Consider the following 15483-nt stretch of genomic DNA (forward strand, 5'->3'; position numbering starts at 1 on the left):
ATAAAATAAAAATAACAATTCTACCTAAATTATTTTGCTCATTCATTGACATACCAACTAAATTACCCAAAATTGTTTTATAGAGCTAGAAAAATATAATGACAAAATTCAACTGGGAGAACAAAAGGTCATGAATATCAATGAAAAAAATGTGAAGGAAAGTGGCTTAGCAGTACCAGATATCAAACTGTATTACAAAGTGATAATCATCAAAACAATCTGGTACACAGAATGGCAGATCAATGGAATAGATTAGTTACACAATACACAGTAGTAAATGACCATAGTATTACTATAGTGTTTGACAAACTTGTAGATCCAAGATTTTGGCACAAGAAATCACTGTTTGACGAAAACTGAAAGCAGTTTGGCAAAATCTAGGTATAGAGCAACATCTCAAACTGTGTACCAAGATAAGGTCAAAATGGGTGCATGATTTAGACATCATAAGTGAATCAGGGGAGCAAGGAATATTTTAGTTATCAGATTTATGAATAAGGGAAGAATTTATGACCAAACAAGAGATAGAAAGCATTACAGGATGTAAAATGGATAATTTTGATTATCCATGCATACCCTTTGACCAAGCAGTACCACTCCTAGGTCTGTGCCCCAAAGAGCTCAAAGAAAAGGGGGAAAGACCTATAAGTACAAAAATATTTACAGTGGCTTTTTTTGTGGTGACAAAGAATTGGAAATTGAGAGGATGCCCATCAAATGGGGAAAGGCTGAACAAACTGGGGTATGTGGTTGTGATGAAATACTACTTCATGATGAGCAAGATGCTTTCAGAAAAACCTGGACAGCCTCACATGAACTGATGCAAAGAAAAAAGAGCGGAACATTGTGCACAGTAACAGAAATATCATAGGATGATTATCTATGAATGGCTTAGCCATTCTCAGCAATACAATGATCTACGACAATTCTGAAGGACTTATGATGAAAAATGCTATTCACCTCCAGAGAAAGAACTATGATGGAGTCTGGATCAGATTGAAGAATATATATATTTTTTACATTATTTATTATTTTTGGTTTGTTTTTGGTCTGCTTTTTATTTTGCAACATGGCTACTATGGAAACACTTCAGATGATTTCACATGTATAATCTACATAAAACTGCTTACCTTCTCAAAGAAGGAGGAAGGGAAGGAATATGGAACTCAAAATATAAAAATGTTAAAAATTTTTGTTTACATGTAATTGAAAATAAAATAAAATAAAAATTAAGTGAAAAAAACCTTGTGTGTTTGGCACTTAAAGCACTTCATAAGGTGGTCCCTTCCTACCTTTCTAGTCTTCATACACTGTACTCCCTTCCACAAAATCAATAATTCAGCTCCAATAGCTTGTATGCAGTTACTCAAATGTGGCACTCCATCTTTAGTCTCCACGCCTTTGAGGGTTCATCATGCCTATGACAGCCCCCCACCTTACTTCTACTTCTTGCTTTCCCTGTCTTCTTTCAAGACTGGACTCAAACTGTATCTTCTTCAGGAGCCCTTCACTTGTCTCCCTCCATTTCCCTCTCCCTCCACCTGGACCAGTGTATTCCCCTATAAACTTCTATTTACTCCATACATAACATGCATATACCTAGTTATTTACATGTTATCTCCCTCATTAGGATTTATCCTCCTTAAGGATAAGGGCTCTTTTTGCCTTTCTATCCCCAATGCTTTGCACAATGCCTGGCCCATAGTAAGCATTTAATAAATGTTTGTTGACTGACCGACTGATTTTTTTGCCCCCTGGTTTCATAGAATACACTCAAAATGTTTTCTGAGTATACATCCTAAAGAACCCTTATGAAAGCCTCAAATTTGAACTTTTAACTGAAAAGCCATTATTTTTGTAGTAGAATGTTGACTTTGTCTTAGTATGTTGCTTTTCATGTACCTTCTCTTTGAGGGTAACCAGACATCTTCCAAGTCAGACTTTTTATTCCCCCAAGGAGGCAAGGTGTTTTTTTTTTCCTTGGTAGTCACTTCCCCACTGCAGCCAGCACTGTAATCCCCAAAGTGTTCACAGGCATAGTCTGTGTCAGCAATACTGAACCTTGCAGTTACCCAGCAACATGAGAAAGTAAATCATCACAAATTGTTTCAATCCGACTAAGGCAAAGTGGGTAAAGGAAGGAAAAGGCAATTTCCACTTGCTTTATTTTCGGAAGAGTAAAAGCAGAAGTTTCTATTTCTCTTTCTCTGTGTACGGAAAATGAGTTTTTTTTTAAATCCCTGTAAAATGACAATTTTAAGATTATGAAGGGCAGAGCAGGTGATTTGAATTACTGGGAGTTCCTGATCCATGATAATTACAGTCCTTTTATCCAACTTTCCTTACCCCACAAAGAAACCAGTTTAAAGTAGTCAATCCAATGTCTCCTGTTTGCCAACCTTGACAAAACTGCATGTACAAAATTAGCAAACTCCTAAAGTTTCCTATGGTAAACTAGTTTCTGAATAATTACTAGCCTATCGCTCTTAAGTGGTCTAACAACTCTGAATCTATCTTGGGCTTCATCCACATAAATTAAAGGGTATCATAAACAAGGCCCTTTAAAGCAAGGAAAAAGATGTCCTCAAAGTTCACTTTATCTTCATGGGGGGAGGGGGGAGGGGGTGCGGGCGGTGTGCCCGAGGAGGGGAATCGGATGAGATTCTCTAGATGAGAATATGAGAATCTTGCAGTAGCCTCTGGAATTTCAAGATGATGGCCAATCATGGCCGGTAGCTCTTTCCTACCCTAGCCAGAGAGGAACTCCTCAATTTCCTACTTCCTGCAAATTGTTTCCTCAGTTACCGACAATAACCAGCGGCTGGGTTGGTCAATGAGAATAGAAGGTTGACATCCTTTCCCAATCTTGGGTTGAGTTATCTTTGGTAGCTGTATAGAAGATCAGTGGGTGGGAGAGGTTGGGAGGGGTAGACAAAAAATGTCAGTCACGGGATAGGATGGGGATGAGGGCATAGGGAAGGAGATGAGGATGGCGATGGGGATGGGGTTGAGGAAGAGGATAGCAATGGGGATGGGGACAGGAAAGGATATGGGGATGGGGTTGGGGAAGAGGATTGGAATGGGGATGGGGGACAGGGAAGGAGATGGGGATGGAGGTGGGGATGGGGTTGAGGAAGAGGATAGGAATGAGGATGGGGGATAGGAAAGAGGATGGGGATGGAGACGGGGTTGGGGAATGGGACAAGAATGGGGATGGGGGATAGGGAAGGAGATGAGGACGAGGTTGGGTTGGGGAAAGACATACATATAGGGATGGGGAATAGGGAAGTGGATGGAGAACACGGAAGGGGATGGTGTGAAGAGGGACGGGGAATAGAAATGGGGAAGGGGAAGAGGAAAAATGGGAAAAGGGGGGAGAAGAGGAAGGGGAAGGGAGGGACAGGTGTGCTTCCAAGGGGAAGGGGGCGGGGTGGCGAAGGCGGCGAAAGCAGGAGGGTCCAGCCTGGCTGGGAGGAGGACGCACCGCACGCTCGGAGCGACGGCGAGGCTCGGGGTGCCAAGGAAGGGGGAGCCCCGTTGGGGGGCAGGCGCTAGGGCGGGGGAGCAGGAGGGAGGGAGCGGGGGCTGCGGCGGCTGGAGCCCGAGCGGGCGGCTCGGGAGGAGCCGGAGCCGGAGCAGGAGGAGCGGGAGGAGCCGTAGGAGGGGGCAGGGAGGAGGGGCGGGCGGGCTGCGGGAGGAGCCGGAGCAGGAGGAGCGGCCGCCGCCGCCGCCGCCGCCGCAGCAGCAGCAGGAGGAGGATCCCGAGCCAGGCTGCCTGCGGGAGGAGGAGGAGGAGGAGGAGGAGGAGAATTAAAGATGGCCACCGGCCGCTGCAGGAGACGGCTCCCAGCCGTCACCCTCGGGGACTGTCCCTCGGGCCGACCTCGGCCTTGATGGAGACGAGGCGCCGCGCGGGCAGCGCCGAGGCGGAGGCGGCGGCCGCAGGCACCGGGAGCCGGGCCCGACGAGCCCGAGGCGGCGGCGGCTGGAGGCGGGGTGGTGGCCGAGGAGCAGGCGGCAGCATCGGCGGCATCGGCGGCGGCGCCTGAGCAGCTGCTGCCCGGCCCGGCCCGGCCTCCGGGCCCGCGGACCCCGCGCCTCGCCCGCCCGCCCGCCCGCCCTCGCGGTGAGTGTCGGCCTCGGCCCAGCGTCGCCGCTCGCGCCCGCGCCCGGCCGGGCCGGGGCCGGGGCCGGGGTCGGGTGGGGCTTCCCCCGGGGACGCACGAGAGGGCGCGGGGAGGCCTGGGGGAGGTCGGGGCCGCCCGGGCCGTCCACCTGCGGGTTCCCCGGTACAATGGGCGCCCGCCCTGCCCGTGACCCGGGCCGGCCGCGGCCGGGGCTTTAAACGGGCTCCGCGTCCTTTCTGTCCATCTGGGCGAACTTAGACAATCAATTCCATGGAGTGCAAACGTGGCCGAGGAGCACACCAATAAACAAACATATCCTAGGGATTTCACAGGAATTCATTACGGCCAGCTGATTGTTGTAGCTGACATTTTTTGGGGGGGGGCGAAATCATATACCTTGTTTTTTTCCTTATGTTGGGTTAATAGCACATTTCCAGGTCGGTATTGCATCACAAACAGAAATATTTGCTCTTGCACTCAGACCTGATACACACATTTTTACTTAAAAAGCTAGTCCAAATGTGTATGCTCAGATTTACTACTAAAATTCTTCCTCCCTTAAAAAGAAACCATGATTTAAAGGTCTGGTTTTTATAAACATAAAAAAAATTCTTTAGATTAATTTATAAATTAGAATATTAACATTTTCTACCCTTTTTTTGCCATATAGAGCATGGCATAAGGTTACTCTGAGGGCTAGGGACAGATTTGACCTCTCTGTGAGCCAATCACTGGCCTTGATGGATATTTTTATTTTTATATCATAGTTGTCTTTGAATAAATGGCATACCAAATTCTGTTGGTAACATTCTATCTCTAGCTCTGTGACAATGTAGATTTCTTTTGCTGGTAAGGATACTTCTGTGAGTTGAAATTGAGTCCAGGTATGAAATGTTCTAACTTGAACATTTTTGCAAAAGTAAGTCATGAGAAAACATGATATTCTGGCTTTTGAGACATGGGTTGTGAAGATCAGTGAAAGGAAGACTAATGAATTCCTTCTGGTAGAAGTAATTAGAAGGCTTTCTTTCTCTTAGTGCCTTCCCTTTGAGATTATCTCCAATTTATGCTGCATTTATCTTACTTGTGCATAGGTTGTTTACATGTTTCTCCCCCATTAAACTGTGAGCTCCATGAGAACAGGGACTGTTTTTGCTTTTCTTTGTATCTCCAGTGCTTATGACAGTGCCTGGCACACATAAATACTTGTTGACTTGATTAAGCAAAAGGGAAGAAAATTAGGGGCAAATGAGGTGTTTACTCTTTTGTTTTGGGTAATCTTAGGGTATAAATGACTAATGATCATTTTTTTAAATCTTTGAACCTGTTTGAGAGAAAACATTAATGTTACTGGGATAGTTCTGGATTGAGAACCTTCTTGGTATTTGATGATTTCTGGTTATCACTTCTAAATGTACATATTGTAAATTTTAAAAAATCAGTTTTGAACTAATAAATCCAGTGATTGTTGTTGATTTTAACCAATCTTAAAAAACAATCCATTCATATAGTATTAGAACTTTAAGTTTGGAAAAGGTTTTTCGGGTCATCTGGTTCAGCTTCCCCGACCAGTGCAGGAATCCCTATGCCATTCCTGACTGATAGTCATCCAGGTTATGATTGAGTACTTTTTGATGAAGGGAAGTTCACTACTTAAGAAAACTGCCCTTTCATTTCTGGACAGCTTTAATTATTAAGAAACTCATCCTTACGTGGAGCTAAGACTTTGTTTCTTTGCTACTTATATTATTGGTTTTAGTTCTGTTTTTAATCTATATTGAAATTTTCATCTATGAAGCAAAAATTTTAAATACAAAGATAGCATTGCTCAAATGGGTTATTTCTACATTTAATTAGCAAGTCCTGAGTGCATCAGTCAGGATCATTGTTGATCAGAGTTCCCTTAGAGCTTCTCACCCACCGAGTTCCCTAAGTCAGAGCAACTCAAAATTTTTTATTGTTCTCTTGTTCGGGGCTCTGGGCTCAGAGGATGTAGGAGTTCTTCAAGGCCCTTTTCTTGGTTCCCTTTGAAAGTTTGCCTCTTCAATCAATGCTTCTTTAACCCTGACGTACATCTTTTTAGTTACTGATTCCTTCTTTGCAGCATACAATCATATCCCTATGTCTTCAGCCTCACTTTATCCCATGATCCCCTCAAGTTGTCATACTATTTATTTATTTATCTATCTATCTATCTATTTATTTATTTATTTATTTATTTATATATTTATATGCCTCCTTCCTTTCACAGCCAAACTTCTAGGGGGGGAAAAAAGCCATTTATACTTATCACCTCCAGTTTCTTACCTCAGATTTACTCCTCAACTCCTTACTGAGTGGTTTTCATCCCCACTACTTGGCTTTCCAGTACGTGCTTGTCGCCTTTCTGGGATGTTACCGTCGATCTTTCACTTGCTAAGTGCAGTGCTCTTTTCTGAGTTCTCATCCTTCTTGAAGCATTTCACACTACTGCCTGCCATGCTACTCCTGGATGCTCTTCCCTCTCTGGGACTTGGTGACATTGTTCTTGCCTGGTTTTTTTCCTCCCTGTCTTATCAGTCCCTTTCAGGATTATCATCCATGCCAGCCCACCTGTACATGAGAAAATACTGACCAGCTCCTGGAGAGCAGGGCTTGCTCTTTGCTTTTCTTTAGATTCTCAGCTCAGCTCCTGGCACAGAGCAGGCGCTTAAAAAATGCTTGTTGACTGACTTTTCTGTCTCCACTCTTTTCTCTTGTTGATCGTCAGTTCCCAAGATTTCAACTGTCATTTTGTTGCAGATGCTCTTAAATTTGCATACCCATCCTTCATCTCTTGTGAACCAGCTGCCTGCCAAACATCACAACTCATTTTCTCGCCTGGAGAATACTCTTCTTTATTTCCCTGTTTCTCTCAAGGGTGCTACCATCCTGTGAGTTACTCTTGACTTTTCACCCTCCCCCCCCCATCCAGTTGGATATGACGGCCTCCTCAACATTTCTCACAGCTGTTGTCTTTTTATCCACTCACTCTACAATTGCCTTAGTTCTGTATCTCATTAGCCTGGAGTATTGCAGTAGTTTCCTATCTACTGCCTTTTTAGCCAGTCTTTTTCTCTCCAACCTGTCCTGCACACACAGCTGCTAAATTTATATTACTGTTGCACTGTTCAGAACTCCTATGCTCAAGAAACTTCAGTGGATCCCTGTTGCTCGAATGAATTCCTGTTAGGCTGGAGCCAGATTGTGAAAGACTTTGAATGCACTATTTACATACTTATTGCTTGGTACTCCCTCATACATCTTCTATCCAGTCAAACTGGCTTAGTTATTGTCATTTGTCCTTAATTTTTTTTTTTGGGGGGGCTAGGCAATGGGGTTAAGTGACTTGCCCAGAGTCACACAGTAAGTGTCAGGTGTCTGAGGCTGGATTTGAACTCAGTCCTCCTGACTTCAGGGCCGGTGCTCTATCCACTGAGCCGCCTCACTGCCCCTTGTCCTTCATTCTTGAAGAGGACCAGTGACATCATGGGGTGATGGCTTGACTCTTGTGTGAATTGGATTTAAGTGAGGCAGAACTGCTCGAAGTTGTCAGCCTTATTCTCCTCCAGAGGCCAGTGAAAAGACATACATTGAGATAACTGGTGATGGCTTAGGTTGCAGTGGTTGACTTTGGCTTTTGGCTTAGTTAATGATGTTGGTAAAAGAGGAAGGGGAGGAAAGGGGAAGTCCATCTTTTGCCTTTTTATAGGCATACATGAATATTCTCCTCCATCTCTGGGTCTTAGAACCTCTACCTCCCTTCATGTCTTAGCTCACCTCCTTCCAGGGCTGTTCTTGATTCTACCTCTTACTTTGTATATGTTCTACTTTTTATATGTTTTGTATTTACTTATTTTATAGGTTTCATTTTCCCTTTGAGGGCAGGGACTTTTGTATTTGTACCCTCAATACATAGCATAGTGTTCAGCACATAGTAGGTGCTTAATAAATGTTTGTTTTATTGACTGGTCAGCATTCTCAATATCATTTGATAAGCATTTCATCCACTGTGTACACCCCGCCATTTCCCCTCCCCAAGCGTCTCGATGCTATGTGGTTCTACAGTATTTAACGCAGTTTATCTAGATGACCTTGGACAACTATTTAACCTTTCTGCATCTGTTTCCTTACCGTAAATTGGGAATAATACTGAAAATATCGGCTTGAGGTGTTTTGAAGTTCAAATTGAGGTAATATGTGTAAAGTGCTTTGTAAATCTTAGAGCACACAAAAATGTTAGCCGCTATTCCTATTAATATTTTTTTTCCTTATCCGTTTGCTTCCCAATTTCAGAGTGTTGGTTAAAGTGGATATTCCTTTAATATCTTGTTGTGTAAAATTAACCTTGTCAGTAACATTTTTAAAGGATTCAGTGTTAATAGGTTAGGTGTTTAAGAAACATTGGCTTGTGGAAAGATTTAACAACACAATTCAAATTTGGCAGAAATAAAATCACAGGGTTTGGGGAATTTAAAAACTGCTCATATAATCTAGATAGAACCTAGAAAAGTGTTTAATGAGAGAATGTGTGAACTTGGACCTGGCTTCCAGGAGTCCTAACTCTGATACTTATTAGTTTTGTGAAGTTGTAGAAGTCCTTTTATCCCTATGCCTGTAGATTTTGGCATTTGGATTAAAGTTATCGACAAGATCCCTTCCAACTCTTAGCATTTTTGTGTTTGGCCCTCTGTGTGATTTCATTTTCTTCTACTTTGTTCAAAGAATCTTCTCCTATTCAGTTATCCGAGTCAGCTTTTTATAAAGCTGCTAAATCAGACTTGACTATATGATAATCTAGGTGCTAGGCAATTTGGTATAATGGATAGAAGACTGGCTTTGGACCCAGGAGCACTAGGTTTCAGGTCCTGCCTCTGATACCACCTGTGTGACCATGGGCAGCTCTCTAAAACTACAATTTGCAGATGAGTTGTTCATCCTCATTAGTGGAAAGTATTTCTACTTTTGAAGATTCCTGCAAAGATGAACTTCATTTCCTTCTGTCCCCTACCTCTTTTTCTCCCATTCATACCTTCTCCCATTCTAGTTTTGTCCCATGAAATATCTTGATTCACCTGTAGGGAGATCATAGGTTTTGTCCATGGTGCTTTAATTATGTTTTTTACCTTCACTCTTCCTATTTCTTTAAATTCTTTTCCCATCTTTATTCCCTTGTGTGCTTTAAAAAAAATCTTATATTGATCCCTCTTTTGGTCACTGAAGATCAGTGACTCTCTATCTGACTGTTTCTCTCTTATAAACAACCTCTAAACATGAGGTAATTTATTTCATTACATATCTTTCCTTAGTAATTATACTTATTTATTTTTTGTGTGTGTGTGTTTCTGGTATTTGGGGGTGTTTGCAAGTTAAATATGATACTTGTCTTTTTTTTCCTCTGTAGATTCCTGCATACTTAATTCTAATTAACTACTTGTCTTTTGTCAAAATGGCATCTTTTTCATTGATGTTTATAATCTTGGGTATGTACGTTCTGTCAAGCTTGTAGCTTACATTTCTTTGCTTTTTAGAATATCCTATTCCATTCCTTTCTGTGTTTTTTAGTACATGTGGAATAATTTTGTGTAATGCTGATTTCCTTTTTTCATATTTGAAGTCTTCTGGCTGCTTGTAAAATTTGTTGTTTGTCACCAGAAGTGTTTAGTGTGACTACTGTAATATGTCTTGGAGCTTGAAGTGGAGAGCTTTTTTTTTTTTCTTTCTTTTTTTTTTTTTTGTAAACCCGGGGAGGTGATCTGTAGATCCTTTTGATTGGTGCCTTACGCTCTGTATTCAGAAGTTCTAGGAAGCATTCTTGTGTTATTTGCATTATGGTGTTTAGGCTTTTTGGTAGGTCATGTTCTCTTGTGAGATCTTTAATCCTTAAGTTGTTTTTATGTGTCCTGTCTTCAAGGTCAATGACTTTGTTTTACATAGAACTGATTTATTCTTTTGACATTGTTGCCTTTTGTTTTCGCTTTTACTAAATTTTCTTCCACATTATTTTTTGGTGTTACAGATCTGTTAATCTCTCTTTGCAGTAACTCTCTGTGGTAGAGTCAGTATTTTTAATTTTTAAAAATTATTTCATAGAGCTATAACTTCTGATAGATTTATTCTTAATTTCTTTTATGTATTTCATTTCTCCTTTGAACTATTATGGAAATTTCTTGTTCCATTTTCTCTTGGGATTTCTTAGAAATCTATGTTTTATCAGGCAAGGCTTCATTTTCCTTGGTGGTGTGATATTAAGATTGCTTTGTAATCTCTCTGATGATTACCTGGCTTCCTCACTTCCCTCTTGCTGTTGAGGCTACCACCATCCTCCCAGTCACCCAGGTTGAAACCTACATGTCGTCTTTGATTCCTCACATTCTCAATTCCTATCCTCAATCCATATCCAGTCTGTGACTGGGGTCTGTCGATTTTACCTTTGTAACACTGCCACCCACCCTGCCAGCCTGCTGGTGGCTCTGCCTCTAGCTAGTCTCCCAGTCTAGTCCATCTGCCAAAGTGATCTTCAGATGCAGGTCTGACCACCTCACCTCCTCAACCTGTGTTGAGTACACCATGTTTTTCCAGGGAGTTTATAACCTAGGGACCAGCCCAGACAGAAGGCAGCAATTTCCTCCCTTCTCCCCTCCTTATATGACTGGGCAGAATCCATACCTGCTGCCTTTTGTGGCAGTATGGGGGGGGGGGGATGCAGGGGATAGAGTCTTGTAAAGAGGAGATCACGAATGGGTCCTAGATACAAGATCAGGTTGTATAATCCTTCCAGGAGTGTGGAGGCTGGTGGGGGAGGAGTGCTGAGTGAGCACTTTATTGAGGTTCTCTCTTTTCCTGTGGATTCAGCTGTAATTGCTATACATCTGGCACAAAACTCCTCATTGTGGGGAATGGGGAAAGTTTGATCGTGAGGAGCAGGGAAAGTCAAGCCTGACATCTATCTTGTTGCTCACATGACCTGGAACAGAAATAAATTATTAAGCTGAAAGCCTTGGCTGAATTTTTTTTCCTAAACAATAATTGTGTGCCGTGTTGTTTCATGCAAATGGATTAAACCTATAACAGAACATTAGGTTGACAAGAGTATTCTATAGGTTTAATTTTAAAAATGGAAATACTCATATCTCCAGTTCAAATACTTTATAATAATGTAAATAGATATTGATGTGTGTTTTAACCATTTCCATGAGAGTGGTTAGTGGTGGTTTTAGTAATATGATCCTAAAATTATAAAAGCTAACACTGTATCCTTTTTTTGGGCAGCTTAGAGTGCTGGGCCTAGAGCAAGGTAGACCTGATTTCAAATCCATCCTCAGACACTAAATAGCTGTGGGACCTTGGAAAAATGACTTAACTGCCGTCTGCCTTGGTTTCCTCCTCTGTAAAATGGAGATAATAATAGCATTTACCTCCCAGGGTTGTTTAGAAGACCAAATGAGAAAATTGTAAAGTGCTTACCACAGTGCCTGACACATAGTAAGCCCTGTATAATGTTAGCTATTATTATTAGCTACTACCTGTACCATATCAAAGTGACTTTTAACTGTGCAGTAAATGTGTTAGAGTTCTGTCATACATGAGACTTCAGACAATGAGGTAATAAGCTTTAGAAGATCTGGATTGGAATATCAGTTTTGACAACTGGTAAGCTATGCATCCGTGACCATGGAGAGGTTACTGTGAAATGAAGCTATTAATTATTGTATAACCCACGATGGGGAAAGGATTTTGTAAACCTTAAAAGTGCTATATAAATTTGAGTTGTTATTTTATTCCCAAATAGGGTTTATAGTTGCTTTAGAAGATGATAGCAGTTGTGTGCACATATGAGTCATATAATTTAAAACTTTGAATGGTAATGTCTTTTGTAGTCAGCAAAAATCTAAAGGAAACAGGACTGCAGACATATTTACTACCTCAGTGAAGTCTAGTTTAGGTAGTTTGCTATGTCAGAACATCAGGTTGGTAGCTAAAAAACTGGAATAACTGTAGAGCTTTGGAAAACAATGATTTTTTAAAAACTGGTCCGCAGATTTTTAAGTTATTTTTTTAAGTGACATACTTTTCTTCTCTAAATATCTGTGTCTGTACTTTTCAATATGTTTGGAAAGTTAGTTCTCATTCTGTAGTTACTTTCTAAATGTGTACTGGCTTTATAAATATTTTAAGCAGGAAATGTATAAAAGTTTCTTGTTTTCATGCTGTCAAGTTTTATCAGTGTAGTAATTCTTAATGACATTCAGAAATATTAATTAATTTTTTTTCTCAGGACACAAGTGAGCCAGTATATATTCAAGGTGCAATAATTTTAATACTTCAGAATATCAGTATTTGTGGTAGTATATGGAATTGCCAAAGATGAGATTAAGAATTATGACATTTTAGAATATAATCTCATTATTCACATGTGAATAGACTGTAACCAAATTTGTCATGCCATGAAGGCTTCCAGGCCCCTTTTCCCAAAGGATATTCTAGGATTATCTTTTAGTTAATATTTAGGGAATGCATAATTTGGGCATTATCTTGAATTAATCCTGATTATGAAGGAAAATGGTATACTTCTGATTGTCACATCATAATTTAAATCCATATAACAATTTTTATCTCTAAAATGAGTACGTTGGACTACATGATCTCTAAGGAAACCTAGCTAAAATTCTCTTTTGTACTTTTATTCAAAATACTCTTCTGTTCCCTTCAATTCCCCTTCTATCAGTTCATAAGATTTTATTTTTACTCTGTTATTGGACCATGTTGGTGACAAGAGTGAATTGCTGGTTTCAGAAATCACATCGTTATGAGTGACTACAGAGTATGACAAGTGGACTACTTTATCCACCTGACTGTATATATATTGCAAGTACACATAAAATACTGAAGATTTTTTGCCTCGATTGCGGTTTGTTGATTGGGTTCTCTAATAGATGGGGTCCTTTCTCTCCCTCTGTCCTATAGCGCCCACTGGGTGTCAAGGACAGAATCCCTGATTAGAGCCTTAGCCTGAGTGGATTTTCCTGTCTGATTGTCTTAACACCAGTCCCCTTCTTGGCTCACTAGGTCTGGAACTTCCTGGACCCTGTGCAGACTTCCTGACTTCAGCGCTTGTAGAACTACAGGGCCCTAAGGGCACCAGACTATTAGGGAGCAAAACTTCCGAGCAGCAGGGCCAGCTGCTGAGGTCACCTTTGTGTTCCTTGTTTTGAAGCAGACTTGGGTTGCAGCACCTTGAAGTGTCTTGCACATGACACTGTTTTGATTGTGGTTGTTCTCTGGAATTCCCATTGTAGTTGGCTGACTCAGGCTTACTGGTTTTCTTTACCATCCAAAGTGCAGTGTTTTGTGGTGGTAGAGTGTGTGTGTGTGTGTGTGTGTGTGTGTGTGTGTGTGTGTGTGTGTGTGTGTATGTGTGTGTGCGTAAAATTATTAATGAATGGGGAATTTCTTCAGATTGCTGAATTTTTCAGTGACCATTTGTGAAGAGCACCTTGGCTTATTTGTTTACCAGTATGATGCTTTCTGCTCTGCTGAATGAATAAAATTGGTCATTCTGTGATTTTCTCTGAGTTTGCCTGTGAATTTTGATGTAGTTCAGAGCTTAGATTTGTAGCCCTACATCAATCTGACCCTTATATGTGAGGTATACTGTAGTTAAAGAGTACCAGCATTTTAGTACGTGTTTAGTTGACATTCTCAAAGAGGACCCAAATGAATGTGACTATGTTAGAGTCAAGTTCTTGGCAGTGTACTTTCAAGGGATATCCACATTGATAATGAGGTTGATGCACCCATTGCCAGAGCTAGCTCAGTGTTTGGGAGGCTCCAAAGGAAAGTGTGGGAGAGAAGAGGTATTAGACTGACTACCAAACTGAAGGTCTACAGAGCCGTTGTGCTGACTGATAAGTAAATATAAAGGAATATCAAGTGATTTCAAGAGAGAGAGAGAGCACTGTCAACTGGAGGAACTTGGGAAAAGCCTGGGGTACGTGGTTGCACCTAAAGCATGCTTAGAAACTGTGCTAGGCCTTCTAAGAGTCAGATGTGAAGGGAGTGTATTTCCTTGCTGGGTGTGGGCATGTTGTTTATGGGAAACAGCTTGCTGGCCAATTTGACTGGAATAAAGAGTATATAAAGGTGAATAACACGAAATGAAACTGGCAATGGAAAGGGAGCCATCAGTTATATTTTTATATTGCCTAATTCTTTGAAGCATTAACTATTGTGATTTTTTTCCCCCAAGTGGTGATTTGTGATGATAACAAATTGTGATATTTAGATTCATAAGTGAGTTCTTCTGTGAGTTTGGCAAATTTATTTAAAAGCCTGGTATTTCTGCTTGTAATGAGGATAGCACTACCTCTGGAAGGCTGGTGATTTTTTTACTATTAGTACATGATAGAAATAATATTGTCTCAACTAACATCTTCTAATTATTAATTCATTACTAAGACTACGTTATTGTGTTCAAACTTTTGGTCAGTTCTCAGAGACCAGTTCTGATCCAATTTAGATCCCAAATTGCCCATTCCCTGCTGCCGAGGTGAATGTTATCTTTCCCTTTGTGATGGCAGCACTTCTCCCCTTCTTTTCTGTCTAATGTCTTCTTAGAACCAATTGACACTAATCATGTATTCCTGATTGTAGTCAGAGAAAACAAACTATTTAATATTGATAGAAGGAAAAAAAATTTAGGGAAAAATCTGCCATGGAATTGCTGGATAATGTATATGTGAAGCCAGATAAACGTAATCCAAGAACAATCTGCTATTTTGAGTTATTGTTTCTTGAATTTCCAGATAATTATAACATTACTATTTTGGTTTCCTTTCCTTTTAGAAAATCCCGCTTGAATCAGATAAATTAGCATTGATTTATGTCTTTTCCAAAAGATATACCTTGGACAGTGAGCTCCCTCATTACGAAGAAAGTAAGCTTTTCTAAGGAGCATCTTATTTTGCATATAGGCACTTGAAAAGTTTAAATTGTTTATTTAAACAAATTGTTGTTCACATTGGAGTTCATTTTTATTTTACAAATGATTTATTAATAAGATTTGCTACACACCTGACCTTAAACTGACAGTGTATGAGATACTAAACCCCAGAAGGCAGGTTGGGCAAATTAGCAGGAGGCCAGACTCTAGGGTGAATTGCTATAGAAAGCCATTCTTTCTTTTGCCAAAAGTGCTGCTATGAATATATTACGTATGAGACAAAGGCATAAGGCAGTTAGATGGCACAGTAAATAGAGCCCTGGTCCTGGAGTAAGGAAGACTTGACGTAAAATCCAGCTGCAGATCCTTACTAGCTGTGTGACCCTGGGCAAGTCA

General features: G+C 40.9%; 1 protein-coding gene across 1 annotated transcript in view; it reads left to right on the top strand.

The window, feature by feature from the left end:
• Positions 1-3821: 3821 nt before the first annotated feature.
• The window catches only part of WDFY3 (WD repeat and FYVE domain containing 3), a 330461-nt gene continuing 318799 nt past the window's right edge, over positions 3822-15483 (top strand). Inside the window, exon 1 of the mRNA XM_078148340.1 lies at positions 3822-4126. The gene's annotated coding sequence lies outside the window, so the exon portion shown is untranslated. The remainder of the gene's footprint in view (positions 4127-15483) is intronic.

Source organism: Phascolarctos cinereus, unplaced genomic scaffold, assembly GCF_003287225.1.
Source record: "Phascolarctos cinereus isolate Bilbo 61053 unplaced genomic scaffold, phaCin_HiC Scaffold_9;HRSCAF=440, whole genome shotgun sequence".
In the NCBI taxonomy this organism is placed as follows: domain Eukaryota; kingdom Metazoa; phylum Chordata; class Mammalia; order Diprotodontia; family Phascolarctidae; genus Phascolarctos; species Phascolarctos cinereus.